Source organism: Podarcis melisellensis, assembly GCF_964234715.1.
Source record: "Podarcis melisellensis genome assembly, contig: HAP1_SCAFFOLD_154, whole genome shotgun sequence".
In the NCBI taxonomy this organism is placed as follows: Eukaryota; Metazoa; Chordata; class Lepidosauria; order Squamata; family Lacertidae; genus Podarcis; species Podarcis melisellensis.
The window spans coordinates 180394-194738 of NW_028113046.1; the positions used below are offsets into that span (position 1 = coordinate 180394).

Sequence of the window (14345 nt, forward strand, 5' to 3'; positions counted from 1 at the left end):
TAGGGCAGCTCCCAACAGAATATTTTTTAAAAAACCAATGAAACATCAAACATTAAAACTTCTCCATACAGGGCTGCCTTCAGATGTCTTATAAAAGTCAGATAGATGCTTATTTCCTTGACATCTGACAGGAGAGCATTCCAGAGTGGGTGCCACTACCAAGAAGGCCCTCTGCCTGGTTCCCTCTGCCTGGTTCCCTGTCGGCTTCTGTCAAAGAAGCAGAATCAGGAAGTTTTTAATGTCTGATGTCTTATTATGTTTTTATATTTTGCTGGAAGTCATCCAAATTGCCTGGAGAATAATAATAACAGAAGTAATTATACCACTTTTTCAATCTGAAAAATTATTTGTACCAGTGCATTTGGGAGCATCAGAATAACTTGAGGTAATATATTCATACAAAAGCTTTGCTCCCGATTCCTTGCAATCCTACCAGCTGAATTTGATCCGAGTCCTGGGATAACTCAGTTGGTAGAGCATGAGACTCTGAGGGTTGTGGGTTCAAGCCCCACCTTGTCAAAAAGATTCCTGCATTGCAGGGGGTTCGGCTAGATGACCCACTTAGCCCCCTCCAACTCTTTCATTCTGTGTCTATGAACCTCACTTATTCACAATGAGGGCAACACCACAATTTTTTATTAAGCAATTTATAAAATTGGAGAGCGAAAGAAGAAGGAATCTCAGGGTGGGCTTTTTTTGTGGGGGATATTTTCTGGTCAGTGGGCAGGAGGAGCTTGGGTCTGTGGGACATGAAATTCGTAGCAGTCAGGTACAACATTCCTAGAGTGGACATGCTAGGGGATGCTTTGTACAACCCAGGAGAAAACTTCCTGTTTCCTCCTGAGCTGGGACCAGCGCTTCCTCTACATGTGACTTGAAATAGGTGTGGCCTATTCTGGGAGTGCTTCATTCTTTCTTCTCCATTTTGTTTTTTTCTATGTGTTAGGAAAAGTGACTGCTGAATCGCAATCACTTGGGACTAACTCCCTTAGATTATGGTTTATGTATAGATATAGATATACTTTTGTAACATAAGCCTGCCTTCAGGAATCTAATTGTGAACTGAATGAAAATGAATAAACTACCTGTATACTGATTTTAATAAGATTGTCGTGTCTACACTTTTAAAGAGGGATAACAAGGAATCTTAAATAGTGAGGCTCAGATGGGCCTGCAACAAGCGTACAGCTGTGCAAATTTGAAAAGGAGAATGTTTGAATTATGCTAAGATATAGAACTTGTTAACGCTAGTTACTATGGATATCATCAAATAATATATCCTCTCCTGCCTTTCTAAACATTCCCACAGGTCAATCGCTAGCTAGAGATCTGCCATCCCCTTGTCTCAGCCCAGATTTGGGTCTCTGCCTCCTGGGATTTTAGACACACATGTAGCCTTATGAGGCTTTGCCCTCAGGTGGGAAAAATATTGTGCCTGGGAAAGGGAAGTGGGAGTCAACAGACACTCAAGGAATAGTTTCAGAGAAAGGCTTTTTATTTCTACCATTCATGAACTGGTAGAAGGAGCAAGTGTGATAAGTCACAAAAAGCATGCACGAAGTTGACAGTCCTGTGCACAAGCATATATACCCCTTTCCAGTTCTCTCCTCCTTTTCCAGGAGTCCTGCCCCATGAGTTCCTCTGAGCATGAATAGAAAGCTGTCTTGGGACTATTGGACTCTTCCCAGGAAAGGGGGAATAAGAAGCTGAGGGGGTGGGTCGAGGAGCCCTGGTGGTTCAGCATGTCCAAGATGTTGCAACCAAATGAGATAAGATTCGTTTCTCAGGCCTGAGTATTCTTGGCAATGACAGAGCCTATTCATTAGCCTTTAAAAGTAACATTTTGCCTTTTGCCACAGCATCTTGTGAGAAAAGCAGAGAAGAGCAGAGAAAAGCTGTTTTGGATTTTTAGAAGACAAAAGGAGTTTTGGTTACAGATAGGTAGCCGTGTTGGTCTGCCATAGTCAAAACAAAAAATTCCTTCCAGTAGCACCTTAAAGACCAACTAAGTTAGTTCTAGGTATGAGCTTTCGTGTGCATGCACACTTCTTCAGGAGTTTTGGACAGTTTTGAGGCCTGGTTCATTATTGAAGCCTGGGGTGATTTCACAGACAGGATTTGGGTATTCTGTCCCTTCACACACACGGTCGCCACATGCTGACTGCAGCAGGCAATGGCTCCCTCGCATGTGTGAACAGCCATTGGGGGGTCACTCTCAAACACCACAGAGACTGGGCATTGCTTTGATGAATATCCTGCAACCAACCACCTTCCTGAGCCCTCTGGTCTCTCCCACTGCCAATAAAAATAAAATACTTGTTTACCTGACGTTGACACAAAAGCTCACATACTATAGAAATGAATGAAATGTTTATATCTTTCCCGCTTTCCTTCCCTCTCTCTTCCCACTTTTCTTCCCCCCTCCCCAACTCCATATTGCCTAGAACAGTACTGTCTCACTCTGAATAGGACTGACTTGTTTGAAGGATTCTGTGACTTGAAAACAGAGACTCTGGGTGTACCCAAGAATTTAATAAAAACATTTTAAAAAACAAGTCTCTCTGGAGCAGTTACAGAAATTTCAGTATGGTGCCTATCTGTTATTCTGAAATGTGGGCTGCAGTACAAAATAACAATTTTTGTGCAGCCCCGGCCCATTCATATTTATTTAGGAATCCCATTTGGTATTTTAAGGAGCGGGATCAAGGGTTTCATGACCCACTTCTTAAAATGTATGAAGTACCTTACAGCAAAAAAAGCCTAATGACTCTTCTGGGTAACTGAATGAATTATTTTAATAAAAATTTAAATGGAGAGCATATTTTCCATTGTCATATTTAAACAAACATGGTTCCTGTTAAATAGTGGGTAGACATGGCAGACGACACAGCGATTTCTCCAAAGCAGCTCTTTATTTTGTAAGCTGGAATAGAAACTAAACAGCAAACAGCTCAGCAGGCCTGCTTTTATAGGCAGCCAGCTGTCAACATTGTAGCAACAACAACCCAGGGGTTCCTGCCTTAAATAACTGACGCGGACCTGAGTGAAAACTACCTACAGTATCCCCCTGCTGGCCCAGGGTGAGAACCTCAGTACATAACACCCCTCTCCACCGAGATAAGGCATTAGTTACAATCGTAATGGTTTTCTTATATACAGCACTACACGTAATGGTTCAATTAAGCACAAAAGCATATCGGTTACATTTCCCATACTTAGACCAACAGTGATACATGTCCAACAACATAGTCCTTTAAATGAGTTGGGCGCTTGGAAACTCTGCCAGACCGCCGGGGACTGATAGCCAAGTCCGGGGGGCCACACAATTCTTGCTGAGGCTGTGGTGCGACCCTAGGTGGCGTTGAAACCAAATCCCCTGGATCCGCTGCTGTGGGTGGAGCCTCCGCAAGTGGAGTGGTCTGAGTCTGTGGGAAGTCTGGCAGACCCTCTGAAGCAGCTTGGTTCGGCTCCATGCTGGCAGTTTGCGAGGGAGGTGTAGATGGATCCTCGCCATCTGTAAGTGTCTCTTCTGGAGCCACAAGCGCAGTTGGGGGCACCACGTACTGTCCAAGTCCCCAACACTGCGCCTAAGCTGGTCTATGTGCCGGCGCCACAAGCGTCTGTCTTCGAGTGCCACCTGGTACGAGCGAGGTCCAGTGACTCCCACTACTGTGGCTGGCACCCAAGGAATGTCCCCCACATAGTTCCGGGCAAAGACCTGGTTTCCTGGAACAAATGACCGTGGCGCATTGGCAGAGCCTGGGGGTTCGGCCACGGCAAAGTCCGGGTGCAGCCGGTCGAGCGGTGACCTGAGGTGGCGGCCCATAAGCAGTTCAGCAGGACTCCGCTCTGTGGCTGCATGAGGGGTGATGTGTTGCATGAACAAGTATTCGGCGACCCGCTCGTGCCAGTCTCCCCGGTCCAGGCGCGCCAGTGCCTCTTTTGCCGAGCGCACCATTCTCTCCGCTTGCCCGTTGCTGGATGGATGAAAGGGTGCCGTTAGGGCATGGCGGATGCCCAGTCCCAAAAGATACCGCTCAAAAGTGCCTGACGTGAACTATGGTCCGTTGTCGGAGACAAGGACATCAGGATACCCATGCGTCGCAAACAGGCCTTGCAGCACCCGGATGACGGCCTCAGTAGTGGTGGAGGGCATCAGGGCCACCTCCAGCCATTTGGAATAGGCGTCCACCACTACCATAAAGGTCCGTCCGTGAAAGGGGCCAGCCAGATCGATGTGCATCCTCGACCAGGGTGTCTTTGGCGTCTCCCAGGTGTGTCCCTGAGCTGCCGGTGGTGCAGGCCTCGATTCTTGGCACGCTTGACAGGTGGACACCCAGGCAGTGATGGCATCGTCCATGTTAGGCCACCAGACGTAACACCAAGCCAACGCCTTCATTTTGACAATTCCCAGGTGGCCAACATGCAGAGCCTCCAGAACGCGTTGACGGAGTCTTTGGGCAATCACGACACGGTCTCCCCACAGCAGACAGCCGCGATGAGCGGAAAGTTCATGTTGTCTGGTTGCGAAGGGCTGGAACTCCGATGCAAAAGGCCCTTGTGGCCACCCCCTCCACACCCAGTTGAGCACACGGCTGATGGTGCGATCCTGGGCAGACTCGGAGGCCACAGTGGCACTCGATACAGGCGCTGCCGGAAGATCCTCAATCAGAAGGAGCGATGAAGCTGGAGCCGGGTCTTCCACAAACGCTGGAAGAGGGCAACGGCTGAGGGCGTCGGCATGGCCCATCGATTTCCCCGGGCGATGGACCAGCCGGTAGTGGTAGGCAGCCAGGAAAACAGTCCATCGCAGCATGCGGGGCGAGAGGACCGGTGGAGTTGGACTATCACCAGCGTGGAGGCCCAGGAGCGGCTTGTGGTCAGTGATGAGGTCAAAAGTCCTGCCATAGAGGTATTCATGGAACCTCTTCACTCCAGCCACAAGTGCCAGTGCCTCCTTGTCAAGCTGGCTGTAATTCCGTTCCGTGGGAGATAGTGTCCTGGAAAAGTAGGCGAGCGGTGCTTCTCTTCCGTCTGGAAAATGGTGACTAAGGACAGCGCCGATGCCAAAAGGTGAGGCGTCACAGGCAAGGACCAGCGGCCTGGCTTCACTGTACTGTATCAGCACACTGTCCGATGAAAGGACCGTGTTGAAGGCCGCCATCTCCTGATGACCCCAGGACCAAGGTGTCTTTGTGCTGAGGTGTCGGTGAAGAGGCTCAGCCACCGTGGCTTTGTGGGGCAGGAACATGTTATAAAAGTTCAGCAGCCCCAGGAACGCCTGCAACTCCGTCTTGTTCTTTGGGATGGGGGCCTGCTGGATAGTGCGGATCTTGGATGTGGTCGGGTGAAGGCCGGAGGCATCGATAAGATAGCCCAGGAACTCTACCTGTGGAAAGGCGATCTGGCACTTCTCCCTCTTTACCTTGAGCCCGGCCTCTTGGAACCTGGTCAGACGGCACGGAGGCGCTCGAACAGCTGCTGGTGTGAGTCTGCAGACACCAAGACGTCATCAAAATATGGTACCACGCCCGGAAGCCCTTGCAAGAGACGCTCCATAAGGCTTTGGAAGATGCCAGGAGCCACACTCACCCCGAACTGCAACCGGCGGCAACGGAATGCCCCTCGGTGGGTGACGATCATCTGGGCTTCAGCAGTGGCATCATCGACAGGCAGTTGTTGATAGGCTTGGGCAAGGTCCAGCTTAGCGAAGACCTTACCCTCACCCAGGGAATGCAGCAGGTTTTGGACAACAGGAACCGGATAAGCGTGCTGCTAAAGTGCCTTGTTGATCGTGCACTTGTAGTCGGCGCAGATTCTCACTGACCCGTCTGGCTTGACAGGCGTGACGATGGGGGTTTCCCACTTGGCGTGGTCCACCGGCTCCAAAACTCCTTGGGCTATCAGCTTGTCCAGTTGTTCATCCACCTTAGCCTTGAGAGCAAAGGGAACCCGGCGTGGCTTTAGCTTGATGGATCAAGGCTAAAGGAGATGGGCGTACCTGTATATTGCCCCAAAGTGCCATCAAAAACCTCGGCAAAGTCTTTGACCAGACCCTCAGTCTCTGCGTTAGAGATGCAGTTGATGCCGGTGACTTCCAGGCCGAGGGCATCAAACCAGTCTAGCCCTAGGAGGCTTGGCCGCTGACCTTCAACCACCACCAGTCGGAGCAGGCCCGAAAAATCCTTGAAGGCAATCCGGAACCGGCCAACGCCTACCACGGGAATGTCGTTTCCCTGGTAGTCTCTCAGGTGTACGCGGTGAGAGTTGAGTTGCCTTTTGGACACTCTGGGTACCAGTCTTTTGATGGTGCTCCAAGACACGATGGACAGGGCAGACCCGGTGTCAATCTCCATGTCACATGGAGCTCCTTCAATGAGCACCGTGACGTTCAGCTTGCATCGTGTAGGTGAGTCGGTTTGGCCAATCGTGGTTCCAGACGGGCAGCGGCAGTTGGTGAGAGCGAAACAGCTTTCCTTGGCAGACTGGAGTGAAGACTTGGACTTGCGAGTCGGTGAAGGGGGGGTGTCAGACGGAGCCGATCGGCAGACCTTAGTGATGTGGCCCCTTCTGGAACACGTCTGACAGATGACGTCTCTGAATCGACACTTGGCACGGGAATGGTTGCCTCCGCAGCCGGCACATTCCGGTTGGCCCTTGGTCTTCTGTTGGAACACTTCCTGCGCTCCCGCTTTGTCTGATGCACGTCATCGTCTTCACTGGAGGATGCCTCATCACTGCTGGCCTCTTCATGATGCACCGGAACTGGCTTCCTAGCAAGACACGGGCTGCTGGCCTTGCGGATCTCCTGGGCGGAGCGTTCAGCAGCTTCTGAGGCCACAGCCTCCTCAATGGCTTTCTGTAGCGTGAGGTCTGGCTTGGCGAGGAGACGCCGTTGCAGATGGATGTCCCGGACCCCACAGACGATTTGATCCATCAGGGCATCGTCTAAGTCTCGGAACTCACAGTGCATGGCAGCCTGTCAGAGGGCAGTGGTGTAGTTGCTGATTGACTCCCCTTCTGCCTGGTTCCGGTGGTAAAACGCATGGCGGGCAGCAATCTTGGACAGCTTTGGTGCGTAGTGGTTGCGGAGCTTCTCTTGGATTGTGTCCCATGGTGTTGCCTGGACTGCTTCAGGCTCAACCAATGCTCGGGGCGTCTCAAACACCTCAGGCCCACAGAGGCTGAGGAATAGGCCCCGCTTCCGATCCTTTGATACTGCTGTCAGCTCGTTGGCTTGGAGGTAGCAGTCAAACCGAGCGAGGTAGGAGTCCCATGATTCAGAGGCTGGTGCAAACGGCAGTAGAGGCACAAGTGAAGCCATGATTCTGATGCCGGAGAGAAGGGCGATGGATGGAACACAGTGCTCTCGCCAGAACGGTCAGCTCTGAATTGGTTCTGTCCAGTGATTTCGCTCAGTGATTTCGCTCTGTGATTCAGCTCAGTGATTCAGCTCAGTTCAGAGGATGGCCGCATCTGGCTGTGCTCTGATGTCCACCGATCCCATCCTCGTCGCCAGTGTTAAATAGTGGGTAGACTGTTGGGATTTGCAGGATACTGGATAAGCCTGCAGGCTTCAGGATGATGCAATACTCTGCTGGGTCAGAGTGACTCAGCAGGAGTGTAATTGGCTATCACCTGCTTTAAAAGGGAAGCCTGTGTAACAGTGGGTGTGGTTGGTGTGGTGGTTGTCCTGTATGGTGGTTGTGCTGTAGAGCTGTGGTGGAGGAGAGTATTTGTTTGTAAGTACTCTGTATGGACTGTTTCTTTTGTATATGCCTGTGTAAATAGCTCACATTAAAAAAGACTGCACTGGAAAACCCTGGAACTCTTAGCGTCTCTGCTGAAAGCTTCGCGTAGAATACGCGACAGGGTTATGGGCCCAGCACGCTTCCGCTGCGCAAGAGTACAGGTGGCAGGTATCTAGCCGTGGGTGCTGGAGGTGAGCTGCAGGGATGGAGCAGTCCAGAACTGGCGTGTTGCTGGAGAAGCTGACGGCCACTAACTACAGCATCTGGTCGGTCCGCATGCAACACTTCCTCAAGCGTGAGGGACTGTGGAAGGTGGTGGAAACTCCACCGCAGCCCCCTGAGGAAGATGAGGACGACGACGAAAAGCTGGCACTAGCAGAGGCCCAGCTAGAAAAGGATGAGAAAGCTTTGGCTACAATCATCCTTGGAGTGGACGACAGCCAGCTAGTCTACGTAGCTGATAAGGTGACGGCAAGTGAGGCATGGAATGCGCTCAAGGCTGTCCATGTGCGAGAGACAGCTGGCTCACTGATAACACTGACCAGGAGACTGTACCGGTGTCGGAAGAAACCGGGGGACTCCCTGGTAAACCACCTAAAATTCCTAACAGGCTGTTTCCAGGAGCTAGCCTTAAGAGGGAGGCCTGTGGGGGAAGAGGACAAAGTCTTTATAGTCCTGAGTTCCCTTGATGACAGCTATGATATGCTAGTCAACTCCCTCGAGTCTGTAGAGACTGATAAGCTGACTCTGGAATACGTTACCGGACGGTTGTATGCAGAGGAGGACAGGCGTGCAGAGCGAAAGATGACCTCAGCCCAGCTGTTGGAGCATCCCAGAGGGAACAACAGCCGGGAAGAGCAGAGGTGTCGGGAGCCGGAGAAACAGCCAGGAGGAGCTGCTGCAGACCAGCCGGTGGTCAACAAAGTAAAAAGGTGTTTTTGCTGCAACTCCAGTGGACATCTGCTGCGGGACTGCCCGAGAAAACAACAAAAACAGCAGAAGCACAAGAGGCAGCAGAGAGAGTCTACCGCTTGGGTGTCTGCAGATGGTCAAGAAAATGAAGAGCTGTGGGTTCTGGACAGTGGAGCTTCTCAAACCTTTTGTAAAAGAAAAGGACTGCTAACTGATGCTAGGGCTTCAAACAAAAAACATGTAAGTCTTGCTACAGGCCAGAAAGCTAATGTGGTTTGTGAGGGGGAGGTTGTGTTCCCACAACTGGGACACACATTCAGGAATGTGTTGTGTGTGCCTAGTTTGCAAAGCAATCTCCTAAGCATTCCTGACTTGGCAAAAGCAGGCTTTGAAGTAAACTTTGTGGGAGACCAGTGCCAGATAAAGCAAAATGGGGCAGTGTTGGCAAATGCTAACCTTAGAGCTAATATGTATGTACTGCAGTGTGAGTCTAAGGTTGCTAATGTGCAAAATGTCCCAACCCATGATATGTGTATTCATCTCCTGCACAGGCGTCTGGCTCATGCTAGCTATAAGGTGCTAAACAAAACATTGGAGTTGTGTGGGGGGATGAAAAACATAAAAAGTTGTGATAATTACTTAGACTGTAATATCTGCAAGGAGGTTAAAAGCAGGGCTTGCCCAGTAGCAAGAGCAAGCCAGAGAGAAACCAAAAAACCACTGGAGTTGATTCATGCTGATGTAACTGGTCCTTTTCCACCAAGTGTCTCCCATAACAAGTACTGTTTGATCCTAGTGGATGACTATTCTAGATTTGGCTGGGTCTATCCATTGAAGCAAAAGTCTGACGTTGCCCAAACTTTGAAGTTCTGGGTAAGAAGGGTAGAAAGGCAACTTGGCGAAAAAGTGTGCTCTATTCAGACAGACAGGGGAGGAGAGTTTATGGCAAGCTCCCTAAGAAACTGGTTGCGTTCCCAAGGGATTAAACATAGGCTTACCAATGTGGCGACGCCTCAGGAGAACGGAGTAGCAGAGCGTAGGGGAGGTGTCTTGCAGACACAAATGAAAGCATTGTTAGCAGATGCAAATCTCCCAATTAAGTACTGGGCTGAGAGTATTAAAACCGCAAACTATATTGGGAATCGCTTGTGGTCAAGGGTACTAGATGACATACCCTATAAAATCCTCTATAACAAAAGTCCCAGTTTGCAACATTTGAGAATCTTTGGGACAAAGGCATGGGTTGACATACCTGTAAAGAACCGAAGAAAAGGTGGGAAAAGGGCACAGCAGTTGCTATTTCTTGGGTATGAAAGTGGTACGAAAGCCTACAGGTTTGAAGATGATAAAAATCTTCCGGAGGCGGCGCAAAACGGCAATGGCGGTCCTCTTTACTCAGTGAAGAGGGGCTCCGCGAAAAAGGGTCGTCCGCTACGGCGAAGCGGAGACCCATTCAGATAAACCGCAGGCAGAGCGAGCCTGTGGCCGTGGGACTCGGCGGGTGCCAGAAGCCCCCCCAGAAGCGAGGAAGGGACCTCGTAAGAGGCTCCGGATCGTGAACGGGGGAGCGGCGCTGTGAGTTCATCGCTCTTTTCGCGGAAGTGAAGCCGCGCTGCTGTTGCTGATGAGCGCCGACCTTTCTTCTTGAAAAACATCGAAATTGGCTGCAATTTACCCGTGAGTAAGGGGTACCAAAGAACTGATTAAGGAAATTTGTCTATTTCGGCTGAAAACGGGAGGCGAGTAACAGGAAGTCCGCCTTCTGGTCCTGCTAATCAGAGCAAAGCAAAGAACCCGATGCGGGCTGAAGCGCTAAAAAGAGACTTTGAAAGAAGTAAGAAGGGGCATTAATAGACTGTGTGTTTCTAGAAATTGAAAAGAGTGAAGAAGTAAATTTTTTGGTTCATTGTGTTAGAGAATCCTCCTCCTATTGTGAAGAGATGTGGAATTGAAGGGGATAACCGAGTTATTGGACTGCCAGTGTTGCAAAGGAGTACTGTCAGGCTGCTGAAACTTTTTTCTTAACATAAACTGTTGCATTGATGGATACACTATCGCTTTAATACTGTCATTGAAACCTCTCCGTTACCTTGTGGCACTAATTTGAAACAGAACTTTCTGAAAGCCTCCTTTCTGAACTTGGGGACTTCAGTTGAAATAGGAGCTTTGACGGTGGAAAAGAAACTATCTTTCCTATGAAAACCCCCCCTAGTGGATTTGCGGAGGCATAGAGGTCTGGGAACTGTATCCTATTGGGATTTTTTGTGGTTTAATTGTTTATACTCTGGACTTGCCTTTCTCATGGATTGAAAGACTATTTGACCTTGAACAGCAGCTGGGGAATGAGTGGCCCAGCGAAAACAAGAGCAGCTAAAGCTAAGGAAGCTTTAGCTGAGGAAGTTAAAGAAAAGAAAAAAGATAAGAGAGCTGGGCAGCTTGTCCAAACAACCTTGATTCATCATCGTAGATCCTCGGTGCCAACTGTGCTGACGGCGCAGGAGGAAGAAGTTGAAACGCCTGCTACAGAAGAAATGGCAGCTGGAGGAACTGATCCAGTCTTGAAACAAATTTTGGAACAACTGGCACTTTTGAATAAGAAGGTGGACGATCAGTCATCTAAAATTGATAGAGCTACATCTACTATCAGCAAGTTAACAGATCAGGTTTCGCAGCACACTCAGGCTATTGAGAAACTGCAAGGAGCTACGGCGGAGAACTACAAACTAGCTGCGGAAGCCAACCAAAAAGCTGAGCAAGCGTGCAAGAAGGTGGAAGAGATCAAAGGGGAAGTAAGACCTCTGAAAAGACAGGTAGGAGAACAGCAAGCCTACCTGTCAATGGTGGAACTGAAAAGTAAGGAATGTAATCTTAGGCTGAGGGCTGTCCCAGAGTTGGAACAGGGCAACCTAGAGAAATTCTTGACGGAGTTGTTTTCTAAATTTTGGGGGGTTGAAGAGGACAAAGATTTCAAGATTGTGACGGCCTTCAGATTGGGAAGATCAGTTAAGAAAGATAAGTCCAGAGACTGTTTGGTTTGTTTGAGAACAAGAGAGGAAAGAGACAAGATATTAGGCCAACATTTTAAAAAATCCCTGGAAGTCGAAGGCAAAAGGGCAGAAATTTATAGAGACATTCCTAAATATTTGTTGGACCTTAGAGCCACATACACAGACTTGGCCAAATTGTTAAGATACAACGCAATCCCTTATAGGTGGGAATTCCCTCAAGGTCTGTCATTCACCTATAGAGGAAAGAAGGTAAGAATTAAAACACCAGAAGACCACCAGAAGTTCCTACACGACAACGAGGAGGACCTCCAAAAGAGAGCCGCAGATTCTTGGCCTCCATCACCGGGATTACTACCAGGATCCATACCATCTGGAGGCGGCCCGGCACCACAGCTTCCGGAAAAGGACGACAAATTAGATACCCAACTGTGATACCCAAGAAGTAGGCCGGGATGTCTCTACAGCTTCTTAGTTGGAACATAAATGGCGGGAATTCTCCAGAAAAACGCAGAAAAGTATTTCATATTTTGAAAAAAGAACAATTGGACATTATTTGCCTGCAAGAAACACATGTGACAAGACTCCACAGAAAAGTGTTAATCAATAAAAGGTTAGGCCAAGAATTTATTTCATCGGATAAAGTTAAGAAAAGAGGAGTGGTGATTTATGCAAAGGAGAACTTGTCCCCAAAATTTGTATTTAAAGATGAACAGGGCAGAATTTTGGCAATTGAAATCCAGACACAAGGAGAAAAGTTTTTAATTCTAGGAATCTACGCCCCAAATGATGGAAAATCGGAATTTTTTAAGAAGCTGCACGAGATTATGCTGGACTATTTGGACTATAACAACATTATCATGTTGGGAGATATGAACGGTGTCGCCTCAGTGAATATGGATAAGTCACAAAGTGCTAATATAACGAAAGATGGCAGACTACCAAAAACCTTTTTTGAAATGACTGACAATTTGGATTTGATTGACATATGGAGGATCAAGAACCCTCTAGGGAAAGAAGGAACTTTCTTTTCTGAGGCCCATATGACATGGACGCGAATCGACCAAATATGGATAACTAGAGGGCTGGCACCTAAGACCAGAAAAGTGGAAATCTGCCCAAAAACCTGCTCCGACCACAATGCCTTGAGAATGGAATTGAGACTAAATACAACCGGATCGTTCAGATGGAGAATGAATGACGCTTTGTTAAGAGATCAGGAGATTGTTAAGAAGGCCCAAAAAGTTTTAAAGGACTATTTTGAAATAAACTTAAAGACAAATGTGGAAAAAAGAATAATCTGGGACGCAAGCAAAGCAGTTATAAGAGGGTTTCTAATACAACAGAACACGATTAAAAAAAGACTCTGGAATGAAAAGAAGGAGAAGATCTTGGAGAAAATAAGAGAAGGAGAGAGAAAACTGAGATCCAGGCCTAAATCAAAGGATGTATTGAGAGAAGTGAAGTTTTTCCAGGCACAATATTCGAAACTGATAAATCAAGAGGTGGAATGGAAAATTAAACAAATGAAACAAAGATCCTTTGAATCTGCTAACAAATGTGGAAAATTGTTGGCTTGGCAGTTGAAAAAGAGACAAAAACTTAACACAGTTACAAATCTAGAGATTGAAGGGAGAATGGTTCAGAAACCCGACGAAATTAGAAAGTCCTTCCAGAGATATTTCAAAGAACTTTATTCTCAAAGGCCACAGAAAAGCTCAGAGGTGGACCAATTTGTTATAACTAATGGATTACAAAAAATACCCCAGGAAATGAGAGCAATCCTGAACTGTAATATTACAACCCAAGAAATTGAATGCGCCATTCAGAACCTTCAACTGGGCAAATCTCCGGGGCCTGATGGGCTTACTTCCAAATATTATAAGGTACTGAAGGACTCATTGATACAACCATTGCTGGAAGTTTGCAACCAGATTATGGAGGGGAGGAAGGCACCGGAAACGTGGAAAGAAGCTTTCATCACGTTGATCCCAAAACTAGAATCTGAAAAAACTCAACTTAAAAACTACCGTCCTATCTCACTCCTAAATGTGGATTACAAAATTTTTGCAGACATTTTGGCAAGTAGGTTTAAGAAAGTTTTAAATGAAGTGATTCATAAGGACCAAGCAGGCTTTCTCCCTGGTAGGCATTTATTTGACAACACAAGAAACATCATTGACATTTTGGAGTTTTTACAGATTAATTCAAACACAAGAGCGGTGCTGATTTTTATTGATGCGGAGAAGGCCTTTGACAACATTTCTTGGCTGTTTATGAAGAAAAATTTGGAAAGGATGGGAGTAGGGCGGGGGTTTGAAAATGGAATAGAAGCAATTTATTCAGAACAAAAAGCTAAATTGATAGTAAACAACGTGGTGACAGAGGAGTTCAAAATTGAAAAAGGGACACGACAGGGGTGCCCTCTATCTCCTCTGTTGTTTATTTCAGTCCTGGAGGTGCTATTGAACATGATTAGAAATGACCGGTTGACACAGGGAATTGTGGTCGGAGAGAAACAATATAAACTGAAAGCTTTTGCAGATGACTTGGTTTTAACATTACAGGAGCCAGCCTCTAGTACTAAAAGAGCGTTAGAATTAATTTCTGATTTTGGTCGGGTGGCGGGATTCAAGCTGAATAAACAAAAAACTAAAGTTTTAGCAAAAAACTTGAC

At 47.7% G+C, this 14345-nt stretch overlaps 1 long non-coding RNA gene across 1 annotated transcript; it reads left to right on the forward strand.

Moving 5' to 3' along the window:
* Positions 1-1665: 1665 nt before the first annotated feature.
* Positions 1666-2555, forward strand: LOC309362407. The gene is made up of 2 exons (XR_014164951.1): positions 1666-1924; positions 2075-2555. It is a non-coding gene; the product is annotated as an uncharacterized lncRNA (long non-coding RNA).
* The last annotated feature ends 11790 nt before the right edge of the window (positions 2556-14345 follow it).